Raw genomic sequence first — 13,063 nt, forward strand, 5'->3', positions numbered from 1 at the left:
TTGCTCGTTACAGACAGGCTTGGAAAACTAACCAGTCCTGGAACAAGGGCAAGCAGGCCAGAAAGCCTACTACTGCCCCTAAGACAGCATGAAGGGATGACCCCTATCCGGAAACGGATCTAGTGGGGGGCAGACTTTCTCTCTTCGCCCAGGCGTGGGCAAGAGATGTCCAGGATCCCTGGGCGTTGGAGATCATATCTCAGGGATATCTTCTGGACTTCAAGGCTTCCCCTCCTCAAGGGAGATTTCATCTTTCAAGGTTATCAGAAAACCAGATAAAGAAAGAGGCATTCCTACGCTGCGTACAAGACCTCCTAGTAATGGGGGTGATCCACCCAGTTCCGCGGACGGAACAAGGACAGGGATTTTATTCAAATCTGTTCGTGGTTCCCAAGAAAGAGGGTACTTTCAGACCAATTTTGGATCTAAAGATCTTAAACAAATTCCTCAGAGTTCCATCATTCAAAATGGAAACTATTCGGACCATCCTACCCATGATCCAAGAGGGTCAGTACATGACCACAGTGGACTTAAAGGATGCCTACCTTCACATACCGATTCACAAAGATCATCATCGGTTCCTAAGATTTGCCTTTCTAGACAGGCATTACCAATTTGTAGCTCTCCCCTTCAGGTTGGCTACGGCCCCGAGAATCTTTACAAAGGTTCTGGGCTCTCTTCTGGCGGTCCTAAGACCACGAGGCATAGCGGTGGCTCCGTATCTAGATGACATCCTGATACAGGCGTCAAGCTTTCAAATTGCCAAGTCTCATACAGAGATAGTTCTGGCATTTCTGAGGTCGCATGGGTGGAAGGTGACTCACCACTCACAAGAGTCTCCTTCCTAGGGACTCTGATAGATTCTGTAGAAATGAAAATTTACCTGACGGAGGCCAGGTTATCAAAACTTTTAAATGCTTGCCGTGTCCTTCATTCCATTCCACGCCCGTCAGTGGCTCAGTGCATGGAAGTAATCGGCTTAATGGTAGCGGCAATGGACATAGTGCCATTTGCGCGCCTGCATCTCAGACCGCTGCAATTGTGCATGCTAGGTCAGTGGAATGGGGATTACTCAGATTTGTCTCCGCTACTAAACCTGGATCAAGAGACCAGAGATTCTCTTCTCTGGTGGCTATCTCGGGTCCATCTGTCCAAGGGTATGACCTTTCGCAGGCCAGATTGGACGATTGTAACAACAGATGCCAGCCTTCTAGGCTGGGGCGCAGTCTGGAATTCCCTGAAGGCTCAGGGATCGTGGATTCAGGAGGAGAAACTCCTCCCAATAAATATTCTGGAGTTAAGAGCAATATTCAATGCTCTTCTAGCTTGGCCTCAGTTAGCAACACTGAGGTTCATCAGATTTCAGTCGGACAACATCACGACTGTGGCTTATATCAACCATCAAGGGGGAACCAGGAGCTCCCTAGCGATGTTAGAAGTCTCAAAGATAATTCGCTGGGCAGAGTCTCACTCTTGCCACTTGTCAGCGATCCACATCCCAGGCGTGGAGAACTGGGAGGCGGACTTTCTAAGTCGTCAGACTTTTCATCCGGGGGAGTGGGAACTCCATCCGGAGGTATTTGCTCAACTGGTCCTTCGTTGGGGCAAACCAGGACTGGATCTCATGGCGTCTCGCCAGAACGCCAACCTTCCTCGTTACGGATCCAGGTCCAGGGACCCGGGAGCGACGCTGATAGATGCTCTAGCAGCTCCTTGGTTCTTCAACATGGCTTATGTGTTTCCACCGTTTCCTCTGCTCCCTCGACTGATTGCCAAGATCAAACAGGAGAGAGCATTGGTGATTCTGATAGCGCATGCGTGGCCACGCAGCACCTGGTATGCAGACCTAGTGGACATGTCGTCCTGTCCACCATGGACTCTACCTTTGAGGCAAGACCTTCTAATACAAGGTCCTTTCAATCATCCAAATCTAATTTCTCTGAGACTGACTGCGTGGAGATTGAACGCTTGATCCTATCAAAGCGTGGCTTCTCCGAGTCAGTTATTGATACCTTGATACAGGCACGAAAGCCTGTTACCAGAAAAATCTACCATAAGATATGGCGTAAATACCTGTATTGGTGCGAATCCAAGAGTTACTCATGGAGTAAGGTTAGGATTCCAAGGATATTGTCCTTTCTCCAAGAGGGTTTGGAAAAAGGCTTATCAGCTAGTTCTTTAAAGGGACAGATTTCTGCTCTGTCTATTCTTTTGCACAAGCGTCTGGCAGAAGTTCCAGACGTCCAGGCCTTTTGTCAAGCCTTAGCTAGGATTAAGCCTGTGTTTAAAACTGTTGCTCCTCCGTGGAGCTTAAACTTAGTTCTTAAAGTTCTTCAAGGAGTTCCGTTTGAACCCCTTCATTCCGTTGATATTAAACTTTTATCTTGGAAAGTTCTGTTTTTGATGGCTATTTCCTCGGCTCGAAGAGTCTCGGAGTTATCCGCCTTACATTGTGATTCTCCTTATCTGATTTTCCATTCAGACAAGGTAGTTCTACGTACTAAACCTGGGTTTTTACCTAAGGTAGTCTCTAACAGGAATATCAATCAGGAGATTGTTGTTCCGTCATTATGTCCTAATCCTTCTTCAAGGAAGGAAAGACTTTTGCACAATCTGGACGTAGTCCGTGCCCTGAAATTCTATTTACAGGCAACTAGGGATTTTCGTCAAACTTCTTCACTGTTTGTTGTTTACTTTGGGCAGAGGAGAGGTCAAAAAGCTTCGGCAACCTCTCTCTCCTTTTGGCTTCGTAGCATAATACGCTTAGCCTATGAGACTACTGGACAGCAGACCCCTGAAAGAATTACAGCTCATTCCACTAGAGCTGTGGCTTCCACCTGGGCCTTTAAGAATGAGGCCTCTGTTGAACAGATTTGCAAGGCTGCGACTTGGTCTTCGCTTCACACTTTTTCAAAATTTTACAAATTTGACACTTTTGCTTCTTCGGAGGCTGTTTTTGGGAGAAAGGTTCTACAGGCAGTGGTTCCTTCCGTTTAAGTTCCTGCCTTGTCCCTCCCATCATCCGTGTACTTAGCTTTGGTATTGGTATCCCATAAGTAATGGATGACCCGTGGACTGAATACACTTAACAAGAGAAAACATAATTTATGCTTACCTGATAAATTTATTTCTCTTGTAGTGTATTCAGTCCACGGCCCGCCCTGTCTTTTTTAAGGCAGTTCTAAATTTTAATTAATACTCCAGTCACCACTGCACCCTATGGTTTCTCCTTTCTCGTCTTGTTTCGGTCGAATGACTGGATATGACATGTGAGGGGAGGAGCTATATAGCAGCTCTGCTTGGGTGATCCTCTTGCAACTTCCTGTTGGGAAGGGGAATATATCCCATAAGTAATGGATGACCCGTGGACTGAATACACTACAAGAGAAATAAATTTATCAGGTAAGCATAAATTATGTTTTTCTTTTCAACCCAATTCAATAAAGTAACTTTACACTTGGTCCTAAATATGTTTAAACAGGTATCGGAAGTTTTTTGTTTTTTTATTAAAGTGTTTGGTTCCATGGTAACAAAATAATGATAAAGTTCTCTCTGAAGTTGAAAATATTTCAATTATATTTGTAAAACCGGTGTAGCAAACTACATTTAAATAAATGTAGCAGACAGAATTTTAGAGGCAAGTGTAACTGCATAAACAAATAATTACATTACAATAAAAGCATAATAATAAATTGTTTGGTATCAGAACTTTCTGTGAGGCAGAGTGCCAGCAATTTACTATGTCCTGTTTTGTACCTTTTAGCAGAAATCCAGGCTATAATTTTGGTGATATTTGTAATTAACTGGTACAAATAATTAAATTAGTATTCAAGCCTATACTTTGAGGTAGTGTTGTAGTTTAGAATCATATTAGTATTTTTATGACATATTGGATACGGCCAATAGCAAAAAATAGCTATAACCCCCCCCCTCCCCATATAAATAGATAAAAGAATGTATCACTTTCAACACAAAATATCTTTATGTACTAGTGCACCTTCTCTGTGCCCAGGGCCAGACTAGGAATAAAAAAGCAGCCCTGGAAAAATTGGGCATGAGCCCTATTTCTTTCCTAAGATATGGAGTGTCCACAACCTCATCAATTACTAGTGGGAATATCACTCCTGGCCAGCAGGAGGAGGCAAAGAGCACCACAGCAAAGCTGTTAAGTGTCACTCCCCTACCCATAATCCCCAGTCATTCTCGTTGCCTCTGTCGTGGACTCGTCATAGCGTAAAAGAAATAAATTTATCAGGTAAGCATAAATTTCCTTTTCGCTACAAGCAAGATTTTTTGGTATAGCTGTAGTTCACGTCAATCTCTGCAGTAGAGTAGTGGTGGAGCTTTAAAGCAGTTGGAAAGTTGTGAGGTAGTCCTTTCTTGGTTTTCTAACATATTTGCTGCCCATGGTATAGAAAGCCAGAGTAGGTTTACTCTGTTCTTTCTTTTTTTACAGGTCTCTGTAAGGAGTATGTGTCCTTTCACGCCTTGTGAACTGTCTACCTGCCGGACAGCTAGATTTTCAGGTAAGTGCTTTTGTCTTCTAGGTGGGGAGACTTGCACTTCAGAGTTTTTAAATAATAAAAAAGATGAGACTCTCTGCTGTATTTAATTGGGACTAAATCCTTAGTAGAGGATTTTTTTCAGGCAGTATGCAGGCGCTTTTAATGTATGTGGCTAGAGACTTTGAGTTAATCTCCTTTATGGGTATAAAGGGGTTAACTTCTTATTGTGGCTCTTTTGTTTATTCCTAACAGTATTACTTCCCTGGTTGTCATTTGATTTATTTACTCTGTGTGACATTAAGGATCCGTCCTAGAGTGTTTTTCTGGCACTGTAAAAACATGTAATGCGTTCTCAGGGAGAACATCTCTTTTTGACTGAATGTGTTAGTTTCGGTTTGAGCTGGCTTTGAAGCGCACGCTTTTCTTTGTGGCGCAGTTTCTTCAAGCCGGTCATGTGACCTGTCTCTTCCGTTTCGCCCGCTTGGAGATTGATCCATGAGAGGATTCTGTGGAAGTGCAGCAAGTAGTTTGCTGATAAGAGTGTAATGTTGCTGCTGGTCTAAGATCAACGTAACAGCAGATCTCAGTAAATAGCAGTTATGTTACCACACAAATTGCAGTACAATTAAATTTTTCTTCTGTTATGTGTGATCAGTCCACGGGTCATCATTACTTCTGGGATATAACTCCTCCCCAACAGGAAATGCAAGAGGATTCACCCAGCAGAGCTGCATATAGCTCCTCCCCTCTACGTCAGTCCCAGTCATTCTCTTGCACCCAACGACTAGATAGGATGTGTGAGAGGACTATGGTGATTATACTTAGTTTTTATGACTTCAATCAAAAGTTTGTTATTTTACAATAGCACCGGAGCGTGTTATTACTTCTCTGGCAGACTTTGAGGAAGAATCTACCAGAGTTTTTTACTATGATTTTAACCGGAGTAGTTAAGATCATATTGCTGTTCTCGGCCATCTGAGGGAGGTAAAAGCTTCAGATCAGGGGACAGCGGGCAGATGAATCTGCATTGAGGTATGTAGCAGTTTTTATTTCTGAATGGAATTGATGAGAAAATCCTGCTATACCGTTATAATGACATGTATGTATACACTTCAGTATTCTGGGAATGGTATTTCACCGGAACTACTCTGTTAAAGGTCACTAATCCTTTTAATAAGTATTTATCATGTTAAACGTTTTTGCTGGAATGTAGAATCGTTTACATTGCTGAGGTACTGAGTGAATAAATGTTTGGGCATTATTTTCCACTTGGCAGTTTGCTTTAAATTGTGACAGTTTCGTTTCTCTTCACTGCTGTGTGTGAGAGGGAGGGGCCGTTTTTGGCGCTCTTTGCTACGCATCAAAAATTTCCAGTCAGCTACTATTATATTTCCTGCATGATCCGGTTCATCTCTGACAGATCTCAGGGGTCTTCAAACTTCTTTGAAGGGAGGTACATTCTCTCAGCAGAGCTGTGAGAATTTTATATTGACTGTGAATAAAAACGTTACTCTGTAATTTTTATGTCAAATTTAGTTATTGTTATTTACTAATGGGAACAAACCTTTGCTAAGAGTTGTGTTATTTTAAAGTTGATGCTATAACTGTTTTTCAGTTCATTATCTCAACTGTCATTTAATCGTTTAAGTACCTCTTTGAGGCACAGTACTTTTTTGCTAAAAAAGATTATAACCAGGTTGCAAGTTATTGCTAGTGTGTTAAACATGTCTGACTCAGAGGAAGATATCTGTGTCATTTGTTCCAATGCCAAGGTGGAGCCCAATAGAAATTTATGTACTAACTGTATTGATGCTACTTTAAATAAAAGTCAATCTGTACAATGTGAACAAATTTCACCAAACTGCGAGGGGAGAGTTATGCCGACTAACTCGCCTCACGCGGCAGTACCTGCATCTCCCGCCCGGGAGGTGCGTGATATTATGGCGCCTAGTACATCTGGGCGGCCATTACAGATAACATTACATGATATGGCTACTGTTATGACTGAAGTTTTGTCTAAATTACCAGAACTAAGAGGCAAGCGTGATCACTCTGGGGTGAGAACAGAGTGCGCTGACAATACTAGGGCCATGTCTGATACTGCGTCACAGCTTGCAGAGCATGAGGACGGAGAGCTTCATTCTGTGGGTGACGGTTCTGATCCAAACAGATTGGATTCAGATATTTCGAATTTTAAATTTAAATTGGAGAACCTCCGTGTATTACTAGGGGAGGTCTTAGCAGCTCTTAATGATTGTAACACCGTTGCAATACCAGAGAAACTGTGTAGGTTGGATAAATACTTTGCGGTACCGGCGAGTACTGACGTTTTTCCTATACCTAAGAGATTAACTGAAATTGTTACTAAGGAGTGGGATAGACCCGGTGTGCCGTTCTCACCCCCTCCAATATTTAGAAAGATGTTTCCAATAGACGCCACCACTCGGGACTTATGGCAAACGGTCCCTAAGGTGGAGGGAGCAGTTTCTACTTTAGCTAAGCGTACCACTATCCCGGTGGAGGATAGCTGTGCTTTTTCAGATCCAATGGATAAAAAATTAGAGGGTTACCTTAAGAAAATGTTTGTTCAACAAGGTTTTATATTGCAACCCCTTGCATGTATCGCGCCGATTACGGCTGCGGCAGCATTTTGGATTGAGTCTCTGGAAGAGAACCTTAGTTCATCTACGCTAGACGACATTATGGACAGGCTTAGAGTCCTTAAACTAGCTAATTCATTCATTTCGGAGGCCGTAGTACATTTAACCAAACTTACGGCTAAGAACTCAGGATTCGCCATACAGGCACGTAGGGCACTGTGGCTAAAATCCTGGTCAGCTGATGTTACTTCTAAGTCCAAATTACTTAATATACCTTTCAAGGGGCAGTCTTTATTTGGGCCCGGTTTGAAAGAAATTATCGCTGACATTACAGGAGGTAAGGGCCACGCCCTACCTCAAGACAAAGCCAAAGCTAAGGCTAGACAGTCTAATTTTCGTCCCTTTCGGAATTTCAAAACAGGAGCAGCATCAACCTCCACTGCACCAAAACAGGAAGGAGCTGTTGCTCGTTACAGGCAAGGCTGGAAGCCTAACCAGTCCTGGAACAAGGGCAAACAGGCCAGGAAACCTGCTGCTGCCCCAAAGACAGCATGAACCGAGAGCCCCCGATCCGGGACCGGATCTAGTGGGGGGCAGACTTTCTCTCTTCGCCCAGGCCTGGGCAAGAGATGTTCAGGATCCCTGGGCGCTAGAGATCATATCTCAGGGATACCTTCTAGACTTCAAATTATCTCCCCCAAGAGGGAGATTTCATCTGTCAAGGTTGTCAACAAACCAGATAAAGAAAGAAGCGTTTCTACGCTGTGTACAAGATCTGTTATTAATGGGAGTGATCCATCCGGTTCCGCGGTCGGAACAAGGACAAGGGTTCTACTCAAACCTGTTTGTGGTTCCCAAAAAAGAGGGAACTTTCAGGCCAATATTAGATTTAAAGATTCTAAACAAATTCCTAAGAGTTCCATCGTTCAAAATGGAAACTATTCGGACAATCTTGCCCATGATCCAAAAGGGTCAGTACATGACCACAGTGGATTTAAAAGATGCTTACCTTCACATACCGATCCACAAAGATCATCACCGGTATCTACGGTTTGCCTTCCTAGACAGGCACTACCAGTTTGTAGCTCTTCCATTCGGATTGGCTACGGCCCCAAGAATCTTCACAAAGATTCTAGGTGCCCTTCTGGCGGTACTAAGACCACAAGGGATTTCGGTAGCTCCGTACCTAGACGACATTCTAATACAAGCTTCAAGCTTTCAAACTGCCAAGTCTCATACAGAGTTAGTTCTGGCATTTCTAAGGTCGCATGGATGGAAAGTGAACGAAAAGAAGAGTTCTCTTTTTCCTCTCACAAGAGTTCCATTCTTGGGGACTCTTATAGATTCTGTAAAAATGAAGATTTACCTGACAGAAGACAGGTTAACAAAGCTTCAAAATGCATGCCGTGTCCTTCATTCCATTCAACACCCGTCAGTAGCTCAATGCATGGAGGTGATCGGCTTAATGGTAGCGGCAATGGACATAGTACCTTTTGCACGCCTACACCTCAGACCGCTGCAATTATGCATGCTAAGTCAGTGGAATGGGGATTACTCAGATTTGTCCCCTACTCTGAATCTGAATCAAGAGACCAGAAATTCTCTTCTATGGTGGCTTCATCGGCCACACCTGTCCAGGGGGATGCCATTCAGCAGGCCAGACTGGACAATTGTAACAACAGACGCCAGCCTACTAGGTTGGGGCGCTGTCTGGAATTCTCTGAAGGCTCAGGGATTATGGAATCAGGAGGAGAGTCTCCTTCCAATAAACATTCTGGAATTGAGAGCAGTTCTCAATGCCCTTCTGGCTTGGCCCCAATTAACAACTCGGGGGTTCATCAGGTTTCAGTCGGACAATATCACGACTGTAGCTTACATCAACCATCAGGGAGGGACAAGAAGCTCCCTAGCAATGATGGAAGTATCAAAGATAATTCGCTGGGCAGAGTCTCACTCTTGCCACCTGTCAGCAATCCACATCCCGGGAGTGGAGAACTGGGAGGCGGATTTCTTGAGTCGCCAGACTTTTCATCCGGGGGAGTGGGAACTTCATCCGGAGGTCTTTGCCCAAATACTTCGACGTTGGGGCAAACCAGAGATAGATCTCATGGCGTCTCGCCAGAACGCCAAACTTCCTCACTACGGGTCCAGATCCAGGGATCCGGGAGCGGTTCTGATAGATGCTTTGACAGCACCTTGGAACTTCGGGATGGCTTATGTGTTTCCACCCTTCCCGCTGCTTCCTCGATTGATTGCCAAAATCAAACAGGAGAGAGCATCAGTGATCCTAATAGCGCCTGCATGGCCACGCAGGACTTGGTATGCAGATCTAGTGGGCATGTCATCCTGTCCGCCTTGGTCTCTACCTCTAAGACAGGACCTTCTGATACAGGGTCCGTTCAAACATCAAAATCTAACTTCTCTGAAGCTGACTGCTTGGAAATTGAACGCTTGATTTTATCAAAACGTGGTTTTTCTGAGTCGGTTATTGATACCCTGATACAGGCTAGGAAGCCTGTTACCAGAAAGATTTACCATAAAATATGGCGTAAATACCTATACTGGTGCGAATCCAAACGTTACTCCTGGAGTAAGGTTAGGATCCCTAGGATATTGTCCTTTCTACAAGAAGGCTTAGAAAAGGGTTTATCGACTAGTTCATTAAAGGGACAGATTTCAGCTCTGTCCATCTTGTTACACAGGCGTCTGTCAGAAAATCCAGACGTCCAGGCCTTTTGTCAGGCTTTAGCTAGGATCAAGCCTGTGTTTAAAGCTGTTGCTCCACCATGGAGTTTAAACTTAGTTCTTAACGTTTTACAGGGTGTTCCGTTTGAACCCCTTCATTCCATTGATATAAAATTGTTATCTTGGAAAGTTCTGTTTTTAATGGCTATTTCCTCGGCTCGAAGAGTCTCTGAGTTATCAGCATTACATTGTGATTCTCCTTATCTGATTTTTCACTCAGACAAGGTAGTTCTGCGTACTAAACCTGGGTTCTTACCTAAGGTAGTCACTAACAGGAATATCAATCAAGAGATTGTTGTTCCATCCTTGTGTCCAAATCCTTCTTCAAAGAAGGAACGTCTTCTACACAATCTGGATGTAGTTCGTGCCCTCAAGTTCTACTTGCAGGCAACTAAAGATTTTCGTCAAACTTCTTCCCTGTTTGTCGTTTATTTTGGACAGAGGAGAGGTCAAAAAGCTTCTGCTACCTCTCTCTCTTTTTGGCTTCGTAGCATAATACGTTTAGCCTATGAGACTGCTGGACAGCAGCCTCCTGAAAGAATTACAGCTCACTCCACTAGAGCTGTGGCTTCCACTTGGGCCTTTAAGAATGAGGCCTCTGTTGAACAGATTTGCAAGGCTGCAACTTGGTCTTCGCTTCATACTTTTTCCAAATTTTACAAATTTGACACTTTTGCTTCTTCGGAGGCTATTTTTGGGAGAAAGGTTCTTCAGGCAGTGGTTCCTTCTGTATATTGAGCCTGTCTATCCCTCCCGTCATCCGTGTACTTTTGCTTTGGTATTGGTATCCCAGAAGTAATGATGACCCGTGGACTGATCACACATAACAGAAGAAAACATAATTTATGCTTACCTGATAAATTCCTTTCTTCTGTTGTGTGATCAGTCCACGGCCCGCCCTGTTTTTAAGGCAGGTAAATATTTTTTAAATTATACTCCAGTCACCACTTCACCCTTGGTTACTCCTTTCTCGTTGATTCTTGGTCGAATGACTGGGACTGACGTAGAGGGGAGGAGCTATATGCAGCTCTGCTGGGTGAATCCTCTTGCATTTCCTGTTGGGGAGGAGTTATATCCCAGAAGTAATGATGACCCGTGGACTGATCACACAACAGAAGAAAGGAATTTATCAGGTAAGCATAAATTATGTTTTTTGCAAACTCGCTTGAATTTTCTCAAAAGGTTCTGGAGGCTCTCTTGGCAGTTGTCAGGTCTCTGGGAATTGCAGTGGCGCCTTACCGGGACGACATTTGGTTCAGGCGCCATCTTTTCAACAAGCAAACTCTCATACAGAGATCTTGTTGTCTGTACTATGTTCCCACTGATGGAAAATGAACCTGGATAAGAGTTTAATTGTTCCAGCTACAAGGGTAGTTTTTCGTAGGGACCATAATAGATTCCCTATCTAGGAAAATTTTGCTGATGGAGGTCAGAAAAATCCAGAATTCTCTCCTCTTGCCTATCTCTACATTCTACTGTTCGGCCATCAGTGGCTCAATGTATGGACATCATTCCCTTTGCTCGATTCCATTTGAGAGCTCTGCAATTATGCATGCTCAGACAATGGAGTCCATTTGGATCTGTCTCAGAGGATCGATCTAGACCAGTCGACAAGAGACTCTCTTCAGTGGTGGCTTTCTCAGGATCACCTGTCTCAGGGCACATGCTCCTGGGAACCCTCCTGGGTGATTGTGACCATGGACACCAGCCTGCTAGGTTGGGGAGTGGGGAGCAGTCTGAGACTCGTTAACGGCGCAGAGACGTTGGACTCGGCAGGAGTCTGCTCTCCCCATAAACATATTATAGTTGAGAGCGATTTACAATGCACTGATGGCTTGGCTTCAATTGGCCTTAGCCCGGTTTATCAGGTTCCAGTTGGACAAGCTTTTAATTGTTGTCTATCTGCCATCCACATTCCAGGAGTGGATAACTGGGAAGCGGATTTTCTGAGCAGACAGATTTTTCATTCCGGGGAGTGGGCTCTCCATCCGGAGGTGTTTTCCAGTTTAACCCTCAAATGGGGAGTGCCGGAGTTGGATCTGATGGTGTCTCGGCAGAACGCCAAGCTTCCATGGTACGGTTCAAGGTCAAGATATCCTCAGGCCGTTTTGATAGATGCTCTGTCGGTTCCTTGGGATTTCAGTCTAGCATACCTGTTTCCTCCGTTTGCGCTCCTTCCACGAGTTATTGCTCGTATCAAACAAAAGAGAGCATCGGTAATTCTAATAGCTCCTGCATGGCCTCGCAGGATCTGGTAGGCAGACCTAGTGAAGATGTCATCTCGGCCTTCTTGGAGGTTGCCTCTGAGGAAGGACCTTCTAACTCAGGGTCCATTCCTCCATCCAAATCTCATTTCTTTAAAGCTGACTGCTTGCAGATTGAACGCTTTGTTCTGTCCCGGCTAGCACGCCTGTTACTCGAAAAATTTACCATAAGGTATGGCGCAAATACCTCTATTGGTGTGAATCTAAGGGCTACTCTTGGAGTAGGGTCAGGATGTGCCAGATGTTCAATCTTTTCGTCAGGCTCTGGTCAGAATCAGGCCTGTGTTTAAACCTGTTGCTCCTCCTTGGAGCCTTAACCTTGTTCTTAAAGTTTTGCAGCAGGCTCCGTTTGAGCCAGTGCATTCCATAGATATTAAGTTGTTGTCTTGGAAAGTTTTGTTTCTTATTGTTATCTCTTCTGCTTAGAGAGTCTAATAGCTCTCGGCTTTGCAGTGTGATTCTCCTTACCTTATCCTTCATGCGGATAAGGCGGTCCTGTATACTAAGTTGGGATTTCTACCTAAAGTGGTTTCGGACAGATATATTAATCAGGAAGTTGTTCTTACTTCTCTCTGTCCCACTTTTTCTCATAAGGAACGTCTGCTGCACAACTTGAATGTTGTGCGTGCTCTAACCTAGATTTTCGCCAGTCTTCTGCCCTGTTTGCTTGTTTCTCAGGAAAGCGTAAAGGTCAGAAAGCTAATGCTACTTATCTTTCTCTCTGGTTGAAAAGTATTTTTCGTTTTGCTTATGAGACTGCTGGTCAGCAGCCTCCTGAGAGGATTCCGGCTCATTCCACGAGGGCTGTCTCCTCTCCTCTTCTTGGGTTTTCAAAAACGATTTTTCTGTGGAACAGTTTGCAAGGCTGCAACTTGGTCCTCTTTGCTTACTTTTTCAATATTTTACAAATTTGATTCTTTTGCCTCGGCTGAGATTTCTTTTGGGAGTA

At 44.1% G+C, this 13,063-nt stretch overlaps 1 protein-coding gene across 1 annotated transcript in view; it reads left to right on the top strand.

Annotated features, from left to right (window-relative positions):
- MON2 (MON2 homolog, regulator of endosome-to-Golgi trafficking) overlaps window positions 1-13,063 on the top strand; it is a 388,187-nt gene that overhangs the window by 275,761 nt on the left and 99,363 nt on the right.

This window comes from Bombina bombina, chromosome 6, assembly GCF_027579735.1.
Source record: "Bombina bombina isolate aBomBom1 chromosome 6, aBomBom1.pri, whole genome shotgun sequence".
NCBI classification, from domain to species: domain Eukaryota; kingdom Metazoa; phylum Chordata; class Amphibia; order Anura; family Bombinatoridae; genus Bombina; species Bombina bombina.